We start from the raw sequence: 27,724 nt of genomic DNA on the forward strand, positions 1-27,724 counted from the left end.
AACACTCGTCGATCGTCACCACCATTGCTTACAACCATCACCCACATTGCTAGTTGCACTACGGCCATTAACAATGACGAACTTGCAAATAGTGTGGCAAGTGGCGACAAGGTGTTGAGAGTTAGGTGACAAAAGAGGCATGCAGTGCGCAGTTGGAGAATTCAGTTACTTTGATTGAATTCTTCCACCAGTTAAAAAAATTGTTAAATTCCATTACATGATAAAATTTAAAAAAAAAATGATTTGTACACATTTCCAATCCCAATAAACTAAAATGGATTCGAGATTATAATTCCAACAAATTATACAAATCAAACATATAATTAATAAACTCAAATTCAAATTCCAATTAGTAAAATACTTTTGAATTCTACTAACCAAATTTATCTGATGTTACATGTGAACTCTAGTCACAATATACTCCTAAAAATTTCAAAGGTAGCATTGGTAAATGTTAACATCCACATTTAAAAAAATAATAATAAAATAAATAAACACAAGAAGCAAGCGTAACTATATAAAGTTTCCTTAACATAAAAATCTTAAAAATTGTCACAAACAAACCAGAAAATCAGACACCAGGACAATGGGACCAATTGTCACGAGAACTGCTGATATAAAGTCAAAATACTTTTTCAATAAACAGATATCAAATCAAGTCATGATTTCCTTTAAAACAATATATATTCAAATATTTGAAACACCATGAATTAGTTACTCAAGTACATATACAACAACTATACAACAACAACAACAACAACAACAACAACAACAACATCAACCAATCAAATCTAATAAAATTTCTTCTTCATACAACATAAGTACATAACACCTTTTTGTTGTAAATAATGCACAATATCATAAAAAGGTAAAATAGCATTTTTACTTAAGGTTTTAAATTTTCACAAATTAATCAACAAATAATTAACAATAATCAAGCTGGAATCTTAACCGGATACTTATCAATGGAACCAGCCCACGGGTTACTCTCACACCCGGCTGGAACCGACTTTAACGCGTTCCAGACTTTAACGCCCTCCACACCGTGCTGTTACACTTAAAACCCGACCCAAACGCTATTTGCCATACCCTATCCCCTTTCAAAACCCGTCCTTTCGCCTCCGCGTACGACAACTCATACCATAACGAACTACTAGACGTATTCCCAAACCGATGTAACGTCATCCTCGACGGCTCCATATACCGAGCCGTCATATTCAAATTCTTCTCCATCTCATCCAAAACCGCGCGCCCACCCGCGTGAATACAAAAATGCTCAAACGCGAGTTTAAAATCCGGAATGTACGGTTTCACTTTCATTTTAAAAACTTTACGCTTAACAAGCGTTAAAAAAAACATTAACTGTTCCGAAAACGGTAAAACCAACGGCCCGAGCGTGGTTATATTCGTTTTAAGTGCGTCGCCCGCGACAGCCATAAGTTCGCGGGCAAGCGTAACGCCCACTATACCTTTATTATCCTCCCTTTGGTAAATACAATTATAACATTTGTCATCAGCGCCTTTATGTGTCAGTACCGTGTGGCCAGTTCATACTTTGACCGCACACGGTCACGTGACATATTCGACATCAGCATTGCGGCCCCACCCATACGGAATATACAATTGCATAATAACATAGACCGTTCGTTACCCGAATACCAATTGAGAGTGATATTTTCCATGCTCACAACTACCGCTAACGAGTTCGGGTTAGATCTCAATAACTGTTGAGCTAAGTCGATCGAAATAAGACCCGTGCTGCACCCCATTCCGCCTAAATTAAAGCTCATTATATCCGGGAGAAGCTTATAATGATTAACAATCATCGAACTCAACGAAGGTGTCGGGTTAAAAAGGCTACAGTTAACAATCAAGATACTGATCTCACTAGGATCAACTCCGGTTTTCTTGAACAGTGTGTCAAGAGAACCGAACATCACGAGCTCGGCCGAGCTCGTATCCCGTTAGGGAAATACGTCTCGTCTCCCACTCCGGAGCGAGACGCAATCCTTTTCTGGAAATGCATAGTTTCATTTTCAAAAAAACCCGAGTCTTCCGACATTTTCGCAAACGCTTCGTTCGACATTCTAAATTCTTCTTCAGGTTTGTAACACGCGAAATCCATAAGATAAACCCGTGTTGGGCGTTTCGCGTAGTAAACACCCGATAAAAAGAGTAGAATTACCGCTCCGGATAGACCGGTAGCGGTATCTAAGCCGGTGAGTTGAATAAATGTGGTAATGAATAATGGGAAAATAATAATAAATGTAACAAGTGTTGCGGTGTTACATGAATAGTTGTAACCTAGCTTGACATATTTAAGTTTAACGGATTGTAAAAAATCGGGTAGTTTTCGCCGAATTTTAATAACTATGGAGGTTGAATCCTTGATGTCTAGCTCAGCTGTTAACCTCTCTTTTTACATGGATCACACTAATATCAAAGTATATATGAAAATGATGAAGATAATATATATGCAACAAATAACAAGGGATAGTTTAGGTTTAGAAGTTGTGGGATTTGGAATGGATAATATAGGGAAAGTATTAAATGTGAATGGAGGGTGGCTGGAGTAGATAACTATAGATATAGTCATATAGGAATATAGCTCAACTACTTAGGGAAACCTAAAATACATGTTCAAGTTTAAATGTTTTATGTTAAAGTCAAACCCTTGGTTTAATATATCTATATCTAACACTAGAATGAAATGGATTATGTAGAGTTTAAATTTTCTCCTTGCTATGCTATTTTATGTTTAATGTAGAGGACAATTTTTCAAAATACTTAATTTGATCAAATTTCATTCTTAAATAATCAAAGTATTTTTGTTTTTTTAGAAATGGTTAAATACAAAAAGATCAAAAAAGATTGACAAGTGAAATTGCTAACCAACCTTAGTTTGACAACTAAGCTTGTTTGGTAGAGTAGGCATATAATGACACACACAAAAATAAATATATATATAAAAAATGGGGTTCACACAATATCGACCAACAACTTACCTGTGGCATGATTCGGTTATGAGAGTCGACTAATACACTTTCCGGTAACTGAAGAGTTGTGTCCGCCACGGAGAGGAGAGGCCGGATTACCAATTTTTGGGATATCCAAGAGCCGCCTCTGGCTAAACATGAATTGATTCTGTTCTAGCTCCCGAAGGTTGGTAGGTTTGTTGGCTCTTCATTACAGAGTTATAATTTCACTTGTAAGATGTTAGTTGGATATTATGTGTATCCAACTTTTTTGGTGTGATATTATGTTTCGGCTGAACGAGCTTATTACTTTTCAGATTTTTCTTATTTTGAAAATCAGTAATTCATTCTCTTTTTGAGAAGCTCTTTTATCAACGTGATCATTTTGAAGATTTTCTTGATATACTTATTTTGTTACCGGTCAAAAAAAATCAATAATCTTATCTAAAATTTTCAACACATAACCTTATGTGAAAAAAAATCAATAATCTTGTTGTTTTATAGATTTAATACTTTTTGCTATGAGGTTAAAATATTTTTGACAAGACTTAACATAATAATTATTTGTGTGTACTTTTTTGTATTAAACTTGAAGAAAATATATATCTTTGAGGTCCATAACTTATAAAAGCAATTAATATTATCTTGACGTATGAGTAAAGGTAACTAAATTTGTAAAACTCATTAATAAAGCCATATATGTATAGTCCAATCTCTTGCGGTCCCGTTATCCAGCCTAGTAGAAAGACCCTTCCTTTTCAAGGGGTCCTTGTGCTGCCTTCCTTCATTTGTAGGGCCTAGATTTGTTAATTTATTTACAGGTTGCTTCAACTATATGTATGTGTATGAAAAACCTTGTATTCAAAACCAAAAATAAGTTAAGAACCGTGATAACCACGTAAATATTTGTAAATGTATGATGTGTTTTAAATGTAATTATAAGACAGTTATGAGTGTTTTGCAATTATTTACTTCATTAAAACTGTTGTGTGTGCCGAAACAAACTAAGAGCACCTATATTGGGCTACATATCCCAAATTTTGATTCCATGTGGCGTCAAGAAAACTTGAGGGAAGCTAAAACCAACCATTGTGGAGCATACAAGGTTGCGACAGGTTTGTCTCTGCAAACTTGCAACAAAGCTGCAGCGTGGGCCCTCCTTTTATACACACACATACTATATTTACACATATATACAATAGGTTTGTGAAGGTTTATTGTTGTGTAAAGAGTGAGGGTTTTTAAGTAAAGTTTGGAATTTGATGTGATGATGATGTGTCGGTTTGTATAGGTTAGTTGTTCTGGATCCTCTAAGATGCATGGCCGTCTAAATACCTTGTGCGGTATGTACAGTCAAAAATGACCCACTAACCCAACCAGGGGGGGGGGGGGGGGTCTTATAACATAATTATATGATTTTAAAATGCACTTGAATACACATGATTATTTAAAATTTTAGCTTAAATTTTTATATAAAGATGAGTCTAACCCTTGTTATGACAATTATCGTTCTATCATGACTATATATATATATAAGCTTATATGAGGGACCCCTTTTTTTACTCGTACAGGGCCACGTATTCTCAGGATGGCATTGATTAAGATGGTTTTATGTTGACGACTCGGAAGAGATAAATTTACATCTAAATAAAATTAATTTGATTTAAGCGTGTAGGAAAGAAATAATATTGGTGGCTAAACAATCTTACGTGTGAAATGAAGGGCCTGCCCACACAAGAGTTAAGTTGGGTAGAGGCAATTAGGAGAAAGCAGTTGGGTGTGTATTATATGTAGGGCGGTGAAGGTAGTTAAGCATCCATCTACATACATTAAATATGAATACGTATGTACATACATGTTATGTGTTAAGTTGAAGTGGTCAAAGCCAACAAAGGTGTGACTATGTATACATGTGTATGTCAGAAGATCAAACCACCCTTGACCCCATGCAAATATTAGGGTGTATCTGATGCGGTTCGGTGCGTTTTTGGGAAACCAAAACTTTGGTTTTTGGAGTTTTTGAAACCTTTCGATTTCAGTTTTTTGGGTTTCGGTTTTGGTTTTGGTTCGGTTTCGGTTTTTTGGATTTGAGCTTGAACATTTTAGGCCGAAAAAAAAGTTGACAAAAAATAATGAATTTAGATATAAATAAATTTGTTAACTGTAAAATAATAGACTGTTATACATTTGATAAAAAAAATATTCAAGTTACATATTTATTATAAATTATTTAATATAAAATATAAAAAAAAACAAAAATGTAGGAGTTTGGTTTGGTTTTTTCGGTTTTTTTTACATGCAAAACCAAAACCGAACCGTTAGTGCTGTTTTTACAAAAACATAAAACCAAACTGTCGGTTTATGTTTCGGTTTGGATTTTTCGGTTTGTTGGTTTTGTGTCGGTTTTTTTGATTTCTTGCACACCCCTTGGCCCTAGCATATATATATATATATTCGGGTGGTTTGGTTTTATATGTACATGTGACGTGGGTTTATTTCTCATCCTAGTTCAACTCGGTTAGGTGTCACTTCACTGTTTTGTAAACGTAAGGATTGTATTGATTGTGATGCATAACGAAAGTATAAACATATGCATATTAAAAAAGATATGTAACTTTTAATATTATATTATTATCCTGCAATGTGCTCTTCATGATATTAAAAAAAGGTTGGTGCCAATTTTGTAGGCAACAAGTCAATTATGTGCTAAAAAGCATTATCATGTATTGATGTATGTTATAGTGAATCATGTTGAACTTGATTGATCATAAAATAGGTATGATTGATGAAAGATAAGAGTGGGATCGAAAGAAGGGTTAAAAAAGTCTCACGTGATGGAGGTCAAGACATCGATTTTCATGATAGTGAAATGGATCGGATAAGTAGTTCTAGAAGTTGGTTGATGACAATATACATGAATGTGAAGTTTACTAGTGATGGTGAATCATGTTGAACTGATTGATCATAAAATAGGTATGGTTGATGAAAGATAAGAGTGGGATCGAAGGAAAGGTTAAAAAATTTCACGTGATGGAGGTCAAGACATCGATTCTCATGATAATGAAATGGATCGGATAAATAGTTCTAGAAGTTGGTTGATGACAATATGATTGAGAAGTTATCTAGAGATGATGAGATATGATAAGTTAGTGTTTTAGTGAATAACTTGGTGAAAGGTATCTAGTCGTACACGAATTCTTAACCAGATACTTAAGTGAAAAGACAGGATTGTATTAGAAAGGCTTAAAATATATTACGTAAATGATGTTAATCGTGCGTTTTGACGCGTTGTCGTGTACAAAGGAAATTGCACTTGATTGTCATTTGTGACAAGTCATTTGAATGATGTTATCACACAATTAAAATTAGTTTTTAACTTAAACACACAAATGAAAAATCCTTATACTTCATAAGAATTTTTATGTAACATATGTAAAATTCCTTATACACAATATTCTAGTTTGATCATGGTGCTACAATATGTTTGATAATAAATGTTAAAATAGATAAACAAAAGTGATGGAAACACAAGTTGGAGTAAAATGTTGAAAATATATTAGATAAATTGTAAAAGCATGAATATGATTTGTGCATAAATATGACTAGAATATAGCCGAAGGTTGTAAACAAATTGCTCATGAATATATAGTGTTTAAAGTCATTTCATATTTTATTAAATTTTCCTCAAAGCTTTTTACGTGTAGGACTTTTTCAACTAAAAGCCTGATTTTTTTTCCTAAGTGTTTTTTTTTTCATGCTTTCCTTTTACGTAGAATTTTTTTTTAAGATAGCATATAAAGCTATTTTGAAGAAACACTAAGTGACCCCTGGCAGATTATGGGTAATCTGGGGGCTAAGTAATGTTTCCCACGAAAGTTAGGTCCAGCAGAGTAAGTTGTACTTCAAGGAACCTGCAAAACAGACACCGTAAGCTCGTCACTGAGAAGGGGGGGGGTTCCTCCTTGTGACCACCCTCCGGCGTGAGAATCAGTCTATATTGCTCTTTAAATATAAGTATATGAATACTATTAGAGCAATTATCAAGTAAGTTATACGAGATAGTAGATGATGAAATGATAATACCATTTGCTGTCTTTTATAGCCGAAGGTGGGTTTCCAAGGGGTTTAGCCGGCCCAACACGCTACCAACTGTAACCTATGCACGTGCCCTACCTGTGAGTGGTGGATAGGTAGCGGCTGACACAGAGCAGGCGTGCCGTGCACTCTTCGTCTTCTACCCACTGCAGGCTAGGCACGTGGTCTGGCAGGAGTTGGTGGGCAGGCGGCGGCTATTGGTCACAGTGCTGTGGCGTGCTGTCTGCCACGCTGCTGTCAGTGAGCTGTCGCATTCTTGGTCAGATCTTTTGTCTTTACCTCGTCAGGTATCACGCAAAAGATCCTCCATCATACAGACTGGCCCATTTTGGCGGGAGTTTTCCCCCTCCCGCCTCTGCTCATTCTTTCAGGTGACACTGAATATTTGTAAGTGTTAAGCCTTATGCGTGTAGCTATGCTGTGCGGGTAGCCTTCCCTGATGGCTTGTATCCGCAACTGCGGGAACAGGCGGGTTACTTTACCATTGGGAGGCTTTTCCCTGCGTATGCAGCTTGCATACTGCGCGTAGGCTTCTCTGAGCATGGTGGGTCCTGCGGGAGTAGATGGTCTTTGCGCAGACATCCCTGTTCAAGGTGAGTCATGCGGGACCAACTGAGCCCTGCTGGGACCTACCTCTTCAAGTCCCCCCAGTCCAATGTTCTTTTCACGAATGTCTAATAAAGTGAGGTGAACTTTTGGACTTATAAGCAAAGGGTTTTGAAAAGGGGTTTTTGTAAGGTTTTCCATGGGGGTTCTTCCCGCGGAAGTCCTTGTCACTTGCAGAAATTCCCGAGTTTCCTGCTTGGTCTTTGGGTATGATGCGGGTAGGTCTGTAACCTCCTCGCAAGTCAGGAGCATTGAGTCTTAGTTGTGCGGATTCTCCCTGTGGTTCTGGTAGTTTTTTGAACATAGTGATCAATTATGTTTAAACCACCAATTCCATCTTGGAGCCTCAAACAACGTAGTACTCGATGTTCCCGCTATGCGGGGATATTATTTCCGTTTTCACAAGCATTGCCCAGAAGATCCTTCCTGGTTTCAATTCTCAGCGGGTGCTAGGTATGTGAAGGGTTTTGCCTTTACACTGTACCTGCATCCGTCTTATGGTTACTTTACTTCCAAGGTATTCCTGGCGTCCATTCCCTGCGGGTGCTAGGTATGTGAAGGGTTTTGCCTTTACACTGTACCCGCACCCGTCTTATGGTTACTTGGTTGCCAAATATTTTGGCTTCAATTCCCTGCGGGTGTTAGGTATGTGAAGGGTTTTGCCTTTACACTGTACCCACACCCGGCTTATGGTTACTTGTTTGCCAAGGTAAGGGGTATTTTCCCGCTTACTTTTTTGAACCTTAGTCTTCAAAAAATTTTTTAAATTTTGAAATTTGAAGAGTTGGTGGATGGATAACAACCCAATACCTCAAACGTCGTGCGACGGTTTCTTCTGACTGTGTCAGGACGTGCCAGAAGTTATGGCGACATGACATTATGTGGTCATTCCAGTTGCTTTTTCAGGCGCGTGGGCACGGGATTCCGGGCGCATAGCCGCGAAATCTCTGGCACACGTCCTTTTGACAGCTGTTGCCAGCTTGCCTTTGCCACGTGTCATAGTTTCATTGCACCTTTGACTTCTCTCTCTTCCGTATTAATTTCATCGCATTAATTGCGATTACTATATAAAGGGGGAGAGGGTTATTTGCGATTCACACTTTCCACTTTCATCTCTTCTTCTCCAGTAATTTCCGGCGAATTTCTCTTTTCAGTAAAGCATTACTCTGAAATCTCTTCTTTCTTCCACCATGCCTTCTCATGATGCTGATGACCAGAAGACTGCTGGCGAATGCCAGTGCTCTCTTCCTGTCGATCTGTACCAGTATATTGTCAGGAAGTTCATGCTCGAGTCTCTCGAGCCTGAGTTTCCTGAACCCCACCATACTGTGTACGATGCCCCTAGTGGCAAGATCGGGGTTTATGCTGCATTCTTTGTCTACGGAAACCTTAGGTTTCCGTTGACAAAGTTTGTGTACCGTGTTCTGGAGAGGCACGGTGTGCACCTGACAGAGGTGCACCCCATGGCCATTGCCAAGGTCCGGCACTTTGAGTGGGTGTGCCGGATACTGGGCCTTGAGCCCCTCGTTGACCGTCTGATGACCTTCTACACTTGGAGGTGCATCCAGGGGTGGTACACTCTTACAACCCGTATCAAGGGTTTAAAGATTTGTACCACCGAGCGGAGTCTTCGCTCGTGGAGAAGAGAGTTCTTCTTCATATCCGCTCGCGCCATCCCCATCGCCATGAAGTTCAAGAATGGCCAGGCGCTTCCGAACCTTCCCGCCCTCAACTACGAGGAGGCGGAATGGTTCTCGAAGATATCCCGGGTCCAGTCCCCGGTTTTCCGTTTTCCGGAGTCGGCGATGGTGATGCTGGGGATGAGCCGGGTGTGGAAGGCGGCGAATGCGGATAAGGTTCCGATCGTCCTTGAATATGGTTCGAACTCTGTCCCTTATGGTACGTCTTGTTTCATTTTGCTGACTTCGATTTTTTCTAACTTTCTTGTTGATTTCAGAGGGGAACGATCTTCAGTCGCTCCTGAACCCGCGGGAGGAAGATGGTCCCGCGCGGATGGGTACTCGTGCTCTGGACGAGAACGAGTTGCCCATCTTAGAGCAGACCGCGGGTCGGTTCGTGGAGGTTTACCCGCCAGGCCAAGAGATCCTGAGCCACCGACGGCCAGGTAAGCCTATCTTCTACCCTGAACCTCTCAATGCTGTGCCTGCTGCTGGAGTTGACATTTCTTCTTCTGAGGAATCCGCAGAAGGTCCTCCACTGGTGCGGAAGAAAAAGGCTGCCGTCGGGAAAGGCAAGGAGAAGGTGGCCTCTACGGCCGACCCGGTAGTCCTATCTGACTCGGAGTCAGATAGTGCAGAGGTGGCGGGGGAGCCCGGTGGTGAGGAGACCACCGCTCCGAAGGCTGTAGCTGTTACCTCCGGGGAGGCAGCTACGACGACGGTTACCGGTGTCAAGAGGCCGGCTCCATCGGGTTCGCCCCCGCTCGTCCGTACGTTCAATCTCAAGAAACCCCGCAAGTGCCCCCATAATTCTTGTCTAGATTTGTTGTTTCAAATAAATTTTTCTAACACTTTTGCTTGTGCAGGTGTGGATGTTGACGCATTCCAGGGTGGAGTTGGAGCAAGTATTCCCCCGCCAATGAGGGAAGGCTCGGTCAGCCTTCCCGAGGCGTCGACCCAGGCGTCTGTGCCTGCTTCCGCTGGTTCCAGCCTTCCTGAGGCTGTTCCAGCTGAGAAGTTGTCTCCGCCGGCCGTGAGTGCAATTTTTACAGCATCTTTCACGGAGCCGGCGGTTACTGTTGCTGAGGAGGTGGCGCCAACAATGGCTACCACAGCGGCTGCCACTATACCTGCGCCACCGGCACCGATGGCCGGACCATCAGGTACGCGCCGGGCTTCCCGCCGATCTATGCCACCTTCCCGTCTACCTGACCTGTTGGATGGATTTCCTTTAGGTTCAGGTGATGGGTTTGGCGGCTATCGGCCTGTTATTGACCCTACAGGTACGTAGGGTTCTTTTTCCTTTGTATATTTTTATCATCTTTTCCTAACTGCCTTTGTTTCTTTTGCAGTGTCGGATTCCAATGAAGTGTATGTTCCAAGATGGAACATACGCCGAGGAACAACCCTTCGTACCCCTGTGGAGTGCGTGGACTGGGCTCGCCACGCTGCTCCTCATGGTGCGTTGGGGGAAGCCATGGCTAGCTACCAAGAGGGTAGGCTAACCAATGAGCTTCGGGTTCTCCAGGCCCGGACGCAGCCCCGCGTCGAGCTGCTTTGTCGTGAAAACGACAAGTTAAAAGCAGCTCGCGCCAAAGATGTATCTGAAGCGCGGGCTCTTCGGGAGGAGAACCGGCAGTTGGCCGCTGCCGCAGCCGAGAAGGAGAAGGCATTCAAGGCCCTCGAGGTTGAGGTCCAGGCGCGACTCGAGGCCCGCTCCAAGGCTGCCCAAGCTGTGAATGAACAGCTTCGGCTGGCTAAGGAGACTGCGCGAAACTCAACTGAGAGGGCTGCCAAGGCTGAAGCTGTTGCTGAGCCGCTTCGCGAAGAGAATGAGCAGCTTAAATGCAAATTAAAGGCTCTTCAGCATGCTCATGACGCCTTGGCAATGGAAGATGCCAAGAAGCTGCAGGAGATCCTTGACCAGAGGGGGGTGCTTGACCGCACTGAAAGGAAACTCAAAAGCGTCGAAGAGGCTGCCGCCAAGGAAGTTCAACTTGCCAACCTTGATAAAAGCGGAGCCGAACGTGCTTACAAAGAAAGTCAAGCTACCCTCCAATGGCTGCTTCGAGAAGCGTTGCCTCAGGTATCTTTATCTTTTTCTTTACGCTTTCCGCTCGTAATTAGAAAATGTTCTAACTTGTATTCTTTTGTAGGTTGTGCGTCGGGTCCTTTCAGAGACCTCTTATGACGATGCGATGAGCGCAGCCCTCAACGCTTCTCATGAGGATGGGGAGAAGACTGGCTTCCTGCTTGGTCTAGGGTTTGCTGAGAGAGGCTTTCCGCCCTCCAACTTCCCTTTATTCAATGTTAATACTGAAGCTGCTTATGACCAAGCTGTGAACCAGTACGCTTCCTTCCCGCATCCAGTGGTGGAAAAGGTGAATGAAGCTGCTGCTGCTGCTGATGGGCTAAACATCCTTAAGGCTTTCCTTGGGCAGCCGCGCTCTGACGGTGCTGGTCCAAGCGGAGGTGGCCCTGAAGCCTGATCCTGAAGATCTTTTCCCACTGCTAGGATAGACTTGGCTTTGTATAGATTTCTTTTAGGCGGGTAGTTACCCAGCCATTCTTGTAATAGATTGTGAAATATTAATCTTTTTGCGTATAAGATTGTTATTTCCTTCCTTGGGTTCCTTGCTTTATAAACTTATGACTTGCATACTTAGTTTGAATTAGCAATTTTCCAAGTGTTTAGAATAAGGACCTTTGAACGTGGTTGATGATGGGTTAAAGTTTTGCCTCCTCCTTCGTGATTGTGCGGTTAAAACCATCACTTGCACTTGGTAGGATGGCTAATCTTTACCCTCTATCTGACCTGCGTGTAGGTTTTCCTTTTCGAAATTTCTAAGGCATTAAGTTAAACCTTTGAACGTGGTTGATAATGGACTAAAGTTTTCGCTTCCTCTTTCGTGATTGTGCGGGTGCAACCGTCACTTGCACTTAGTAGGATGGCTTTAACTTTAGACCTATATCTGACCTGCGTGTAGGTTTTTCTTATCCTTTTTTAAGTGTTCATAAGTTAACCTTTTAACGTGGTAGATGGTAAGTTAAGTTTGGCTTCCTTGTTTGTGATTGTGCGGGTAAGACCGTCACTTGCACTTACAAGGATGGCTAAACTTTATCTACATCTGACCTGCGTGTAGGTTTTCCTTAGAACTTTTTAACATTTTGGCGTTGTGTTTATGCGGGTATTGCCGCCTTCCACACGCAACTACTTCTTCCCGTAAGGGAAGTTCATAGGTTACAAGCTATCAATACATCATGAAAGGAGAATCATTTCCATTAGAAGTGGCTCTAGGCCTTTTCTTTACAAGTTGGAATTGATCTACATATAACATTTGCGTAATTGAGCTCCATTCCATGTTCTAGGGATGGGAGTGCCATCGAGCCTTTCGAGCCGGTATGCGCCCTTTCCCAGAACTTCTTTGATAACGTATGGCCCTTCCCAAATCGGGGCCAACTTTCCTGGGCGTTGTTGGTTCGAAGCCTCGTTGTTACGCAGTATGTAGTCTCCTTCATTGAAATTGCAGAGTTTTACCCGCGTGTTGTAGTATTTTTGCATTTGTCGTTTGTAGTTTTCTTCACGCACGGCGGCTAAGTCTCTGCGCTCTTCGGTTAGCATAAGGTCTAACCGTCTTTCCGCATCATTGTCTTCTGGTTGGATTAAGACCCTTGGTGAGGGTAAACCGATTTCGACTGGGATCATGGCTTCAGTGCCATAAGTGAGACTGAACGGGGTTTCTCCCGTACTGGTCTTCTTCAGCGTTCTGTTTGCCCAAAGGACGTGTGGAAGCTCGTCCACCCAACCGGATCTATGTTCCAAGAGTCTTCTCTTTATGCCTTCGACGATGCTCTTATTTGCTCTTTCCACCTCACCGTTACCTTGCGGGTGTGCCACTGAGGTAAAGGTGTGGGTGATTTGAAGTTCTTTCAGCCACTGCTGTAGCTTCTTGTCAGCAAAGTTGGTGCCATTATCGCTTACCAAATTCTGTGGAAGTCCAAAACGACAAATAATAAATTCCCAAATAAATTTTTTGATATGCTTTGCGGTTGTTTGGGCTAAAGGTTTCGCTTCTATCCATTTGGTGAAGTAGTCAATGGCTACCACTAGGAACTGAACATTCCCAGCTGCTGTAGGAAATGGGCCTGTCACGTCAATGGCCCACTTCTGAAATGGCCACGAGGAAGTGACAGGAACAAGTTCATTTTTCGGGCGATGCGTGTTGGGTGCGTAAAGCTGGCAAGATCTGCATTTTCTGATGTATGCCAACGCGTCCATATGCATCCCCGGCCAGAAGTATCCCGCGTTGTTTAGCTTGGCTACCACAGCGCGGGGGCCTGCGTGTACTCCACAGATGCCTTCGTGAACCTCCCTTAGGAGGTAGTCGGCATCTTGGTTGTCCACGCATCTTAACAATGGGCCAAGAAAGTTACGTCTGTAAAGGATGTCATTGACCAGCTGATAATTCAGTGCTTTACAGCGTAGTTTTCTTGCCTGTGACTTCGACTCTGGTAACGTTCCTGCTTCAAGGTATTTTATTATTGGGGTCATCCATGTTTCTGTACCGGTTTGGATGACACAGATTTCCTTGTGCGGGACTGATGGTGTTTCGAGGAGTTCCACGCGGATGTCCTTTCCCAAGTGGGTGAAGGCCAGTGATGCAAGCTTGCTTAACGCATCCGCAGATTTGTTTTCGCTGCGCTTGACGTGTATCACTTTACAATCATTAAAATCGCGCATGATGGCTTTGGCCTGGGCAAGGTACAGGGCCATTGTGTCGTTCACAGCCGTGTACGTCCCGTTTATTTGGTTTGCCACTAGCATGGAATCTACATGGGCTTCCAAATTTTTTACACCCATTTTACGCGCAATCCTCAATCCGGCCAGGAATGCTTCATATTCAGCCTCGTTATTCGTACTTGGAAAATCCAGCCGAATAGCATAAGTATATTCCTGGCCTGCTGGATTTGTTAATTTTAACCCTGCGCCTGAACCCTCGTTACTAGCTGCTCCATCAGTGTAGAGTCGCCAGACCTCATTGATTTCGTGTGCTGGGGAGGGTTGAACCTCCTCCTGGCACTCTTTCTCCCGTGAAGCGGGGACTTCTGCAATAAAATCAGCCAGGACCTGGCCTTTAATGGCTGGTCTCGGCTTGTATTGAATCGCATATTCACCCAATTCAATTGCCCACTTGGCTAGACGTCCCGATAACTCGGGTTTGCCTAGAACATTTGAGAGTTTGAAGTTGGTGAGAATAGTGATTGGGTGACCCTGGAAATATCGTCTCAACCTGCGTGAAGCGTGAATAAGTGCCAAGACCAGTTTTTCCAGGGTAGAGTACCGGGTTTCCGCGTCTGCCAGCACGCGGCTAACATAATAGATTGGCATCTGGATGCCTTTTCGTTCTACAAGCAGGACTGCCCCGGTTGCTCTATCTGTTGCGGAGAGGTATAGGATTAACTCCTCCCCCGCTTGTGGTGCTGTGAGTGTTGGGAGTTCGATCAGGCGTGATCGAATCTCCTGAAAAGCTGCTTCCGCTTCTGGTGTCCAGCGGAAGTGCGTTTTCTTTAAACAATTTCTTAGCGTTGACACAAATGGGAACGACCTATCCGCATGGTTTGCCAAAAAGCGGTTAAGCGCGACTAGTCGTCCATTCAGTGTTTGAGCCTGTTTTATGGTGGTAGGTGATTCCATTTTGACAATGGCTTCGACCTTTTCAGGGTTCGCTCTGAAGCCATCTTTAGTAATAATGACTCCCAAGAACTTCCCTTCTTCCACCCCAAATGAACACTTGCTCGGGTTGAGCTTCATGTTTATCTTTCTAAGTGTGTTGAAAGTTTCCTCAATGTCTTTCAACATCGCCTCTGGCTCGGGGCTTTTGATGACCAAATCATCCATATAGACTTCCAAGTTTCTCCCAATTTGGGCGTGAAACTCTTTGTCCATTAGTCGTTGGTACGTGGATCCCGCGTTCTTAAGTCCGAATGGCATCATTTTATAACAAAATGTGCCATCGGGCGTCCGAAAGGCGGTTTTGTCCTGGTCATCTACAGCCATGTGGATTTGATGGTACCCCTTATACGCATCCAAGAAGCATTTAAGGCGAAATGGTGCCACCGAATCCTCCTTGAGATCAATTTCTGGCAACGGATAACAATCTTTGGGGCATGCTTTATTCAAATCTTTGAAATCTATGCACATGCGCCATTGTTTGTTATTCTTCGGTACCATTACGGGATTTGCAACCCACGTTTGATATTTGCTAACGCGCACGATGCCCGCATCAAGGAGTTCCTTGACTTGGGTTCTGCACGCGTTGGTTTGCTCGGGCCCCATTACTCTGCGCTTTTGTACGATCGGCGTAACGGCCGGATCGCATTTGAGCTTATGCTCTGCCTTACCCCGGGGTACACCAGTCATGTCGGCTGGTGTCCACGCGAAGATGTCTGCGTTTCGCTGCAGTAAGCGCTTGAGTAAGGTGCGTGTTGGACCAACAATTGTCGGGCCAATGGTAACGGCCTGATCGGGATATTTCCCATTGAATGCCCACTGTTCAGGTTCAGTGATGGTTTGTTTGGCCATCTTCGGTTTGGGTTTAGAGGAGACAGATGCGATGCATACCTGGGGAATGCCCGTGATCATCGCTACGCCTTCAGTTGTTGGCCATCCCATCATGCCGTGGACTGAGGATACCACGGCGTTGAATCTTGCCATCCCGTCTCTCCCGAATAGGATGTCATACGTATGATGTGGTTTTTTCATTACAACAAAATCCACATCCTCCGTGCGTGAATAATTCCCATCGGTGAGAGTGACGGGGAAAGATAGGATGCCCAAGGGAGTGTTCATGCTGCCGTCAAACCCTTCCATTGAAGCGTAGACCGTCTCCAGGCGTTCCTTGTCTTCATCGTCGAGCTTGTCGAAGAACTGCCTGTACATCACTGTCGACGATGCGCCATTGTCAACGAGGGTGCGGGAGGTGATGTAGTGCCCCAGCTGGCTTTTAATGACAATGGGGCCTTCTTTGTTTGGGCCTCCCGGCACTCGCGGGAAGCGCACTTCTGCTTCCTTCCATGCGCATGGTTCGGTTATCGGTCTCTTTCTTCCTCTGACCTTACCCTGGACCATGTTGATGCTAATGTCGACGGGCTTTCGTCCGTTACCCCTGTACCTGTTGTCGTTCCTTCCTCCCTTCTTGATAGATGCCACGAGGTGTGCGAGCCTCCCATCCTTGACAAATGTCTCGACGATGTCCCTCAAGGATGTGCACTCCTCAGTGCTATGGCCCTTTGTCCCATGGAAGTCACAAGACTTGCTTTGATCCGCATTGGGTTTCTGTCGGATCGCTGGGGCTTTTGGCCATGGCAGTTTTTCCGTGGCAAATATCTCCGTGACGCTCTTGGTGAGTGGCGTCCAACGGTTTTTCCGGTTCGAAGGGTGCGTGTTGTCCCTTCCGCCAACCAGAGGGCGAGAGCTTGAGGGGGTGTCAAAGTTTATCCTTGACTGCCAAATACCTTGCCGCCTCTTTTTGTTTAGCCGGGCGGTTCTCACATTGTTCTCCCTTGTCCTCTGCGTGTAGAGGTTTGTATTCTGGGGGAGATCTCTTCCCAGCTGTTTCTCCGTTTCGGCAAAGCGTTTGGCTGCCGTCATTATGGCATCCCACGTGGATGGCATGCCGTCTTTACCCGTCAGAGTGCGGATGAGTTCTGGGTATTCAGCGCCCTGAATGAAAGCGGCGCGAACGAGGTCTTCACTGATGTTGCCCAGACTCAGCTTCTTGGAGTTGAAGCGGGTGATGAAGTCCAGTAAGGATTCATCCTCTTCTCTCACACAGTTGAGGATCGTCCACTGCTCCTCAGTGTGCTTCCTCTGTTGACTAAACTGTTGACTGAACTTGTTCTGGAAGTCTGCCCAGTCATAAATGTGGTGGACCGGTAAACGGTCGAACCATGCTCTGGCTGCTCCTACCAGAGTCATCTGGAACATGTAGCACCACGTGGGTTCCGTCCAGTTACTGACGGTTGCCCCCGCAATGAACCTGTTCAGATGGTCATCTGGGTCGGATATACCATCGTATGTGCCAATATTGGACATTTGTTTGGCACTCCTCGGGGCGATTGCTTCTGCAATGTCCCTTGCAAATTTTGACCTTCCTGCGTTTGTGGCAGTAGGTCTAAAGGCCTTGGAGAAGTCACGCGAGCTTTTTTCCGTGACTGGCTGGAATGCTTCCCCAAAATTCCTTTTTGGCTGGGGATCCGTTTCCTTACGCTTCCCTTTCGCCCTATGGCGAGGGTTCGCGTCGGTGTCGGAGTCTTCCCTCTCGGCGTCTGAGTACTCGTACTCACTACTCATGTTGAGGTGCTGGCGAGTACTACCGAATTCCTCAGCTTGTTGGACTGAACGCAAGCGTTCGTCCAACTCAGCCTGAAATTCTCTTTGACGTGCCTCGGCCCATGCCTTCACTTGATCAAGTGTTTGGCGAGGGGCTCGAGTTCGTTTTTCCAGCTGGGCATCAGTGAATCCCAGTGGAATATTTACTCCACTTGCCCCTACATGAGTGATTGGGGTAGTGTTCGTAAAATGTACTTCACTTGCCCCAGCTTGGGTGGCTGGGGTAGTGTTTGTAAACATTGTGTTGCCGGTGTTTACCCCAGTGGCTGGGGTTGTGGTTACCGGAATTTCTCTAGTCATCTTGGAAGTTTTGAAAAACTGGAGAAAGATGTAGTTCTAGCTTTATGCACGGATGGCGCCAATGAAGAAACACTAAGTGACCCCTGGCAGATTATGGGTAATCTGGGGGCTAAGTAATGTTTCCCACGAAGGTTAGGTCCAGCAGAGTAAGTTGTACTTCAAGGAACCTGCAAAACAGACACCGTAAGCTCGTCACTGAGAAGGGGGGGGTTCCTCCTTGTGACCACCCTCCGGCGTGAGAATCAGTCTATATTGCTCTTTAAATATAAAAGTATATGAATACTATTAGAGCAATTATCAAGTAAGTTATACGAGATAGTAGATGATGAAATGATAATACCATTTGCTGTCTTTTATAGCCGAAGGTGGGTTTCCAAGGGGTTTAGCCGGCCCAACACGCTACCAACTGTAACCTATGCACGTGCCCTACCTGTGAGTGGTGGATAGGTAGCGGCTGACACAGAGCAGGCGTGCCGTGCACTCTTCGTCTTCTACCCACTGCAGGCTAGGCACGTGGTCTGGCAGGAGTTGGTGGGCAGGCGGCGGCTATTGGTCACAGTGCTGTGGCGTGCTGTCTGCCACGCTGCTGTCAGTGAGCTGTCGCATTCTTGGTCAGATCTTTTGTCTTTACCTCGTCAGGTATCACGCAAAAGATCCTCCATCATACAGACTGGCCCATTTTGGCGGGAGTTTTCCCCCTCCCGCCTCTGCTCATTCTTTCAGGTGACACTGAATATTTGTAAGTGTTAAGCCTTATGCGTGTAGCTATGCTGTGCGGGTAGCCTTCCCTGATGGCTTGTATCCGCAACTGCGGGAACAGGCGGGTTACTTTACCATTGGGAGGCTTTTCCCTGCGTATGCAGCTTGCATACTGCGCGTAGGCTTCTCTGAGCATGGTGGGTCCTGCGGGAGTAGATGGTCTTTGCGCAGACATCCCTGTTCAAGGTGAGTCATGCGGGACCAACTGAGCCCTGCTGGGACCTACCTCTTCATATTTACTATTTAGAAAGAAACTAGGTGGGACGAAACATTAATACAAACTAACTCATAAAAAGCCACAACAAAAGGAAGAACTACACAAAATAACTTTAATGTTTTAATTTGATTACAAAGGTTTGTTAATTTTGATCATGTTTAATGGTTTGATAGTCGAATGTTTTTTGGGAGTTCTTTTTCTATAAATATGTGATTCATATTTTCTTAAGGAACTAAAATATTCGTATGTGTATGTATATATATTTAGTTTTTAGTATGTAACTTTTTCAAATTATTATTGCAAAGAGCCAAAGAGTTTTGAGTTTGAAGCAAACAATCCATTCAATAAAGATTCTTGGCTTGAGAATAACCCAAGCTATTTCAGAACCGAAAATCTTTAATTGAGTCTTGATAGACATCTAAACACGAAAAGGTAGTGACATGAAAGAAAAATATTTATGGGTCCATTATAAGCCAAAAAGAGAAATCAACCAAAAAAAGTAGTCTGACGAGTGAGAGAATCAATATGGCTTATAAACCCCACATCAGTTGCTAATACAATCGATGTGGGACAAGTCTCATACCATGCAATAGTTTCAGTCCGTAGCAAACCGATATCAAACCAACGGTTCAATTTGTTCAAGTTAAAGCCGGATTCCAAAACCATCTCATTTGTTCACCTCCGGTTAGTACTTAGTACTTGGTGATAGACGGGCAGTATCTGTGTTAAAGGTGCACAAAAAACTCGAACTCAGAACCGGGCCTGATATAAAAACCTGGAAGTACCTGTTTTTTTAATATCCGGGTTTTTAATACCCGAACCCATACCCGACCCTACCCATAGGGTACGGATATGGTATGCATTTCGGTACTAAAACCCGGACCCGAATAGGACCCGATTGTACCTGGTAATGCCCGAAAACCCTAACCGGTTCCAATACCCAAAACCGGGTATTTCAAATACCCGAAATATATCCCTAAAAAGTGGAAACTTTTAAAAAATCTAATATATACCCCGAAAATACACGGAAAAAAAGGCCCAGAAAAACCTGAAAATAAGGGTTTTTTCAATACACGAAAATAGGGTATACAAATACCCGGTTTTTGGATACCAGGTTCTATACCCGCCCCAAAACGATGTATAGGATATGCTTTTTAGAGACAATACCCGGACCTAGACCCGACCCGGGTATTACCAATATCCGATTTTTCAATACTCGGCCATACCCGAACCCGGTTCCATACCCGAACACGAGCATTTGAAAAACCGGATTTGTGCACCTATAATCTGTGTTGTCTTGAATGACGTGGGCTTCAGTCACCACTATGGGCCTAATATGATGCAGTCATTGACTCATGGGTCATAACTAAAGCCTATGCGCAAGAGGACTCATGGATAAAAACTGATAGGTTATTAGTTATTACCAATAAGTGAAACTTTATTGGCCTAGAAAGCTAGATAAGTCAATGTAGTGTCTCAAAATCAGGTTTTATGCAGTCTTGCAATTCTAAGGCTGAGGGTAGTGGGGGATGGACGGGGAGGGGGGGGCGGTCCATGTGGCAGCATAGTTGGCTCGCGCACGCCACTACACCACCCAAGTGAACAGGGGCGCAGACGGCCCCCGTGGTCCGGATCACGGGGCTTGAACAAGCTTTTGAGCAAGGGTTGAATCAATAAATTGGGGGTGGGCAATCAAGCCTCACTACACCCTATGGGGCTTGGTTGAGAGACTTGATCTGGTGCCATGTCATCGCCTACGTGTCGGGTTTTGATTGGATCACTTGGGCTCAACCAAGCCCCATTACCCTTAGCCTAACCATCTTGCATCCATATCTTGGGATGCAACCAACCAAGTGGTTCCTACCCGATTCGCAGGTAAGAACCGGGTTAAGGTTTTTCCCTAGAACCAAAACCAACAAAGACTTGCCGGACACGGTTCCACCAATACGGGTCAAAACCCTAACTGACTGTACCCGAAACTAGATAAAAACGTGGCAAGCCACGTCAAATAGCCGACCTTACCCGGAACGATACCTACCAATCTGGTTCTTGATTTTTCTAGACCATACCCTGAACCGATTTCTAGCTGAGCCGATTTCTAAAAAATTTCCGGTAGTAGTGAAAATAAAAGTGTTCAATTTCAAAAGATATCAAAATGTACCTGGTAAAAAACTTATAACACTTGTTTCTATACAAAACTTTACAGATCAAGATTCAAGTAAAAAATTAAAACCATCACGACTCATCATCCGAACATGTTGGAAAATTTAGACCATGTAGCGCGGGTATATTCTCCAAATCTTCCTTGGCAAACAAAGGAAACAACCAAAGGGCCTTTCGTGTGCCAAAAACCTGCCATACAACACAAATGTAAACACCGACTTAAAAACATGACATTTATCTTATGTTAAAAATAAACTACACAAGAATATAAGTCACCTGCTCAAAATTTTTCTTGCGCCCCAAGTCATATTTCCACCTCACGACGCCTTTCTTCTCATATACCTGTTACGGAATAAGTAAAAACTTAGTTCAAATAAATATACAACTATTACTTATAAAAATTATCTCTACTGAAGTGGTGTTGGTGGAAAGAAGAGACGCGTGCATTATGATGAAACAAAGGAGACTTAGTGCAAAAGCCACATTCAAAACTGTATAAAAACACAAAATATGTTAAAAAAACAAAACATTTGTATTAACATTAGTAAATTAAAAGAATTTTATACCAAAAGTCAAAAATGTAAGAGCAAGATCCCGCGCTGACGTGGAGTGGCCGGTGGCTTCTTTGAAGAATTTCAAAAAACTTGGAAGTAAGACTATGGTATCCAATGTTGTCGCTAAAAATGTATATAACTGAACTTAAAGAAACAAGCTAGTTAATATATGAAATTATGTATATGAATAATTAGTCACTTTAACATAGAGAAAGTAAATTTACCAAGAACAATAAGAAAAATTTATAGTTTCGTGCACCGACACAGTTCACCACCCATACACAATGATGATACCATTTTCAATACACATCTTTGATCTGTAACGAATACGAGGCATCTTTAAAGTGTATAAACTAAAAACCTAAGTTTAAACTAAAACATATATAACAAATAATAAATCTAACTTACAAACAGAACAATGATGGCAACGAGGTGGCTTCCCATTTCGACAATGACGACAATACCCTAAAGCTTGTCGATTTTCAGGCGCGTCTAAAGATGTAGATGCTAAAGTATCGGGTCCTTCTTCTAGATTTTCCGGTGTAGAGGGTTTCCAGTTTTCAGGAACAGTGCCCGGGTCATGAATGACCACCATGATATAACTCCATGTTAACATCACAAGCTACAATACAAAATATATACATATTACGATGTTAGACCCTGTTTTTAAGTCCCAGTTTGATTTTCATGTAATTTTCTTTAAGCAAAAACTTAGATTTTACCAGCTTTACGAGTGAGTTTAAACAGTTCAATAAACACCCTCCTAAAAACTCAGTAATGCGCCAACAAGGCATTGAGTGAAACCATGCTTGATTAGTCATGGAACTCTGAATCTTTTGTAAGAGTAAATAACTACCGATTATTAGGAGTGTGCAAAGTTGATTAAAGTACGGTTAGGGGGCTTAACTATAACCGAACGGTCCTTAACTATTGGTAAGCTAACTGTCGGTTACCTGTAGGTTTCTTTAAGTTCTGTTAATTGTTTTATGTATTTTTGTTTCCTTTATTCGAATTCAAATTGGTTCGGTTATAATGTTCCAAGCTCAATTATAAAACTCCGAATCAAAAATATGCTGGTTTTAAGCTTGTTTACAGTATTTCAAAGTTCAAACTATGTAATAGACAGTATCAAGATAACTTGAAATGAAGATACAAAATCTGAAAAACAAAAACATACAAGATTTGGTTCGGTTAAAGCCAGTTAATGAAAACAAATTAACCGTAACCATAGCCAAATGGTCACTTAATCAAATTCACTTATCCGAAAAACCGGTTAACCGGTTATTCAAAAATCGGTTAATTTAGTAACTAGTTATTGGTCAACAATCAATTAACCGGTTAGACTGGTTAATCAAGTCGGTTATTATTAAGTATTTAAAAAAACTAATTTAACAATTCGGTTTTCGGGTAAGGTTCAATTTTTGGGTTGTAAAAATCCCGCCTAGACGCCGATTAATCGTTGATTAATCCCGATTGATCGTCAGTCCCCACCCCACCGCACGACTAGCAACTAGCAAACAGCTATTATCATCAAATTCACATAATTTAATAACCATCAAAGCAAAAAATGTATAATTTATGATCACACATTTATCTACACAATGCACATCATACTAAAGTCACAATCTCTAACCCAATTCAAAATCAAAACAAAACCCATCATCCAAACAATCCCAATTCACCACAAACCCAACAAAACCCACATAAAAAAAACCAACCAATTCAGTAATTAATATCAGAGTTTAAGTCACAACTTACAAGAGCATGAAACACGACAATAATAACCAGAGAGATTAACGTTGTAACACCACCGTGGGTCAGTTGCGGGGCCCACGTGATAACAATAACGGCATAATAAGAAACAGCTATAATCCCGGCAACGAGAAGGATCATAAAGTATCCGAGGAGCTTAAGACCGGAACATAGCTTGAAGAGGTTGAGATCCATTGAGTTTGTAAAACGACGTCGTTTGGGAATGAAATGATGACGTTGGTGTGACGTGGGCGGGAATAAGCGTTTGAGGAGAGTTGAAGCCAGGTTGAAACGACGGCGTTTTATGTATTAATTTATAAGGAAGAAGGAAGTCCGATAGACGGTGGTTAACTATCTATCTTTAAAAGCCTTCTTCAACACTGATTCTTGGTTTGCTGTACCGGCTAAAGTATTTGTTTTGTTTTAAGTTTATTAACCCCTTATATATTTTACATTTTTATTTTATGTATATTGGTTTTAAATAATTTCCTATATTTGTAAATAACAGTCTTGACTTTACAATTGTCTGCAGACAGTCCCAACCATTGGAATATTTGTTTTTAACGGGTCGTGACTAACGGATGACTAACTCCGTTAGTGATTGCTGACATAACATGCCTCGTTGTAAAAAAAATTTGCTTATGTGGCACAAAAATATATAGTAGCGGCGGTGGTGGCAGAAATTTTGGTATAGTGGCCGGTGGTGGAAAGTGGGTGGTGGTCGTGAAGTGAAAAAGGTATGGTGGAGGTAAGAAGATAGATGGGTTTATTGAGACCTAGGGTGTTGCTTCCGCTTGTTGGTGGGGGTTGCCCCATGGCCCACATAAGCCGTTACATGAGGAATTTTTTGGAAACTATGTGTGTCACGTCAGCGAATCACTAAAGGAGTTAGTCATCTGTTAATTGTGACCCGTTAAAAACAAATACACCAATAATTTGGATTGTTAGCGGGCAACTGTAATGTTATGACTGTTATTTATCGATAGGGTATAGTTTGAATTATTTAAAACTAATATTCATTTATTTTAAATGGTCTTGTACATTTGGAATTATCTTCCATATCTTAGTGAGTCTATCTGAGACGAGATATCAATCAGTTATATTAATTTTGATATTTCATGTCTGACTTGTAAATAATATTTTTATAAATAAAATATAAGCCCATAAACAAAAATGCATCTTTAATATTTATAAGTTTTTTCTTAATTACTAAACCTTAGTTATTTTACAATCTAATTTTAATGTTACCCTATTCATGATATACTAGTTATATATTTATACTGCATTTAGGGGTGTTTGGGATTGCTTATTTTAACCAACTTATAACTTATAAACTTTTTGAAAAGAAATAAGGTGTTTGGGATATATTGTGAGAGGAAAAGTTCCATAAGTTACACTTATGTAACTTATTAACTTAATAAAAAGTTATAATGAATCCTAAACACTTCCTTAGTACTGTTATGAGCAATTAATTTATTTATAGTTTTTTAATGTCAATTTTATTTATTTAATTATGTAAAATGAAATTTCATTACAATATAAATATTAATTAAAAGTGATTGTGTTCAAAATAAAAGGTATCATAAACGGCTTCGCGCTTGCTTGAATTGATAAGTTTGATGGAATATGATTACGCACTTTAACTATAAGAGATGATAGATAATTGTGTTTAAATGGTTTATATTATTTTACAAAAATTATATAATGATTTGAGTATAGAATAATGGTGACTTGTGAGTGATCTAATCTAACTATACTAATAAAAGAAAATAATGAGGATGATGTGGCAATCCTACATTCAATGTTGGCATAATCTCTCTTCTCATTCGTTCTACCTATTCATAGGTTATGAAGCAAAATCATATTGGTAAATGGGTCTTTAATATATCATCTAATTCATCTTAATTATCCATTGGTCATGGGTCAAAATAATTTTGACAAATGGGTTATAATTCCATTTCTAATTCTCTAGCTTCTCATCGTATTAATATTACATATCCATAGTAATGGGACAAAATAATTTTGAGAATGAGTTGTAATTTCTCTTCTAATTCTCTAATTTCTCATCTCATTTATCATAGTCATCCACGAGTAATTGGTCAAAACAATTTTTGCAAATGTTGTATATAAAAAAATCGAATTTTTAAATTTGAGATTATAGACTTTTTATTGTTTGTACTATATATTTTATCTTCTTTTTACCTATAATTTTGTTCATTTCTTTCAGATAATGTATCTTTTTATTTTTATTATTTGACAAATATCGTGTAATACACGGGTTCAAAAGCTAGTAAGTATATATAACTAGGAAGATTCCCGGCCCGTTGCGCCGAGCTGATGTTATTAACAGTCGTACTCATACAACTTATCAAATCATGTGGTGCGTTTGCGAGTCGAGGTGAATTCGATCGGTGCCTAGTTACAAAACCAATAATACCCCCCCACCCCCCCCCCCATAAAAACACAAAAAAACAACAAATTAAGATAACAAAACACGCATCGCGGTTACAAACCAGTGACACTTCGGTTGGTACCTGGTTACGGCACCAAATATAAAACAAACCATAAATTCGTCCACACCTAAATACAACAATTTAACATACTTAAAATATATTTAAAAAACGGTGAACAAAAAAAAACATGTGTGTTGTAGTTAGGGGTGCAAATGAGCCGAGTTGCTCGCGAGCTACTCGAAATCGGCTCGTTAAAAAGCTCGTTCGAGCCGAGCTTTATCGAGCCCGAGCCCGAGCTCAAGCCTAAAAATGAGCTCGTTTAATAAACGAGCCCGAGCCCGAGCTTTACTTATCGAGCTCGAGCCGGCTCGCGAGCCTACTAAATGAGCCTGCCATTTGTATAATTTTTTTAATTATATATTTAATAATTATTAATTAATAAATATAATGTTATGAAAAATAAATAAATATAACTAAATAATATATATTCTTTTATACATAAAAATATAATAGAAAAAAATATATAAAATATTATAATTATATTAAAAAAAATTATAAATAGTAAACGAGCCGAGCCCGAGCCGAGCTTGAGCTTCAAAATCCATTCACGAGCCGAGCTCGAGCTTTGAAAATAGAGCTCGAAACGAGCCGAGCTAGAGCTCGAGCTCTTTATAAGTTAAACGAGTCGAGCTCGAGCCTAGTCGAGCTCGGGCTCGGCTCGGCTCGTTTGCACCCCTAGTTGTAGTTACAAACTGGTACAAATTCGTTGATTCTGGAATCGATGGACAAAAAAAGTGTTAAAAAAACGTTTGTTGCGTCTGTGAACTAACGCGAACTCAGTCGGAATCAACGTTGTCGGCATTAAATCATACACATAATACCATGTGTTGTGGCGGTGAACCGACACGATTCGGTTGGTATCAGGTTCGACACCAAAATTAAAACAATAAGTTAATTCGTTCACACTCAAAATACAACAAATTAACATATTTATATAAAGAATATTGCGGCAAAAACCGAAAATATACGCACGTTGTGGTTATGACCTGACACAAATTTGTCCGATGAACAAAAAAGAATTCTCCCGGAGAAAAAAAACCTTAGAATGCGACCGCGAGCTTACTCGAATTTGGCCGGTATCATTTGACGGTATCAACGCTAGAAAACCTGTATTTTACGACGGAAAACGACGCGAATTTAAAAACGAAAAACAAACTAAAAGCAAATATGTCACAAACTTCTTGATTATTATATATAATAATATGGGATAAGGATATTTTATTGAATATCGATATCGTACCGATACTATAGTTTACTTCCAATTTCGAAGAAGTAGCATATCACCCTAACAGGTAGTGTATTCGTTCTTTTCTACACATTTTAGTTTCAAAATTTTCTATGCCCAATTTGGTTCGGTACGAGTATTGTGTTTGGCTCATATTAACTTAACAACATTGTAGCGATGTTGATATATAGTTTTATGGGTTTTGGTTTTGATATTTTTTTTCTGTTTTTCACTTCCAGTTTTGAATTTGTGCCGATCTCAAATCTGTATTTAATAAAGTTATATTCGTATTGATAGAATATATTAAGCACTTCGACTATTGAACGTTCATAAATTTATTTTTTTTCTGTATTCAACATTTATGTTTACTAAATATTTTTTGTAATTGTTTATATATTGTTATTTTGTTTTAGTTGTCACCATCTCTATAGTTTTAGATAAAACTCATACTACTTTTCCTCGACAAATTTAGTTTTATATTTATAGATGTTTTT

General features: G+C 41.4%; 2 pseudogenes across 1 annotated transcript; both read right to left on the bottom strand.

The window, feature by feature from the left end:
- Positions 1 to 875: 875 nt before the first annotated feature.
- On the bottom strand, positions 876 to 3,014 carry LOC143630678 (3-ketoacyl-CoA synthase 1 pseudogene; annotated as a pseudogene).
- Positions 3,015 to 21,148: 18,134 nt separating this feature from the next.
- Positions 21,149 to 23,687, bottom strand: LOC143630639 (putative protein S-acyltransferase 12; annotated as a pseudogene). Its single transcript, XR_013153211.1, has 7 exons — positions 23,499 to 23,687; positions 22,149 to 22,362; positions 21,965 to 22,057; positions 21,753 to 21,879; positions 21,592 to 21,677; positions 21,463 to 21,528; positions 21,149 to 21,375 (listed from the first exon to the last, which is right to left on the bottom strand). The product of XR_013153211.1 is annotated as a putative protein S-acyltransferase 12 (transcript).
- Between the last annotated feature and the right edge of the window lie 4,037 nt (positions 23,688 to 27,724).

This window comes from Bidens hawaiensis, unplaced genomic scaffold (genome assembly GCF_021521415.1).
Source record: "Bidens hawaiensis isolate Kalapana, Puna unplaced genomic scaffold, B.hawaiensis_p1.1 tig00005780_1, whole genome shotgun sequence".
Lineage (NCBI taxonomy): Eukaryota > Viridiplantae > Streptophyta > Magnoliopsida > Asterales > Asteraceae > Bidens > Bidens hawaiensis.